This window comes from Nomia melanderi, unplaced genomic scaffold, assembly GCF_051020985.1.
Source record: "Nomia melanderi isolate GNS246 unplaced genomic scaffold, iyNomMela1 scaffold0014, whole genome shotgun sequence".
NCBI classification, from domain to species: Eukaryota; Metazoa; Arthropoda; class Insecta; order Hymenoptera; family Halictidae; genus Nomia; species Nomia melanderi.
Genome location: NW_027475130.1, coordinates 4651806 through 4652760, shown reverse-complemented (window position 1 = coordinate 4652760; position 955 = coordinate 4651806).

Genomic DNA, 955 nt, shown 5'->3' with positions numbered 1-955 from the left:
CAGATTCATGCGCCAGGGAACCCTGCAGATAATTCACTTTGATTTATTGCGCTATCTCTAATAGCACCCGAGATATCACCAGATATATATTGGATTTTTCCATGACCCTGAGTGTCCGGCCCCATGAGACGGTCGTTTTCTCTGCCCCTGGTGGTCCGAGGTCGTTCCCGCTGCACAGATTCATGCGCCAGGGCCTCCTACAGACAATGCACTTTGATGTATTGCACTATCTCAAATGGCGCCCGAGATATCACCAGATATATATTGCATTTTTCCTTGACCCTGAAAGTCCGGCCCCATGTGTCGATGGTTTTCTCGGTCCCTCGTGGTCCGAGGTCGATCCCGCTGCACAGATTCATGCGCCAGGGCCTCCTACAGACAATGCACTCTGATTTATTGCGCTATCTGTAATAGCACCCGAGATATCACCATATATATATTGGATTTTCCCCTGACCCTGAGTGTCCGGCCCCATGAAACGGTGGTTTTCTCGGCCCCTGGTGGTCCGACGTCGTCCCGCTGCACAGATTCATGCGCCAGGGCCTCCTACAGACAATGCACTTTGATTTATTGCGCTATCTGTAATAGCTTCCGAGATATCACAGGATATATATTGGATTTTTCCTTGACCCTGACAGTCCGGCCCCATGTGTCGATGGTTTTCTCGGTCCCTCGTGGTCCGAGGTCGATCCCGCTGCACAGATTCATGCGCCAGGGCCTCCTACAGACAATGCACTTTGATTTATTGCGCTATCTGTAATAGCACCCGAGATATCACCATATATATATTGGATTTTCCCCTGACCCTGAGTGTCCGGCCCCATGAAACGGTTGTTTTCTCGGCCCCTGGTGGTCGGAGTTCGTCCCGCTGCACAGATTCATGCGCCAGGACCCCCTGCAGATAATTCACGTTGATTTATTGCGCTATCTCTAATGGCACCCGAGATATCACCAG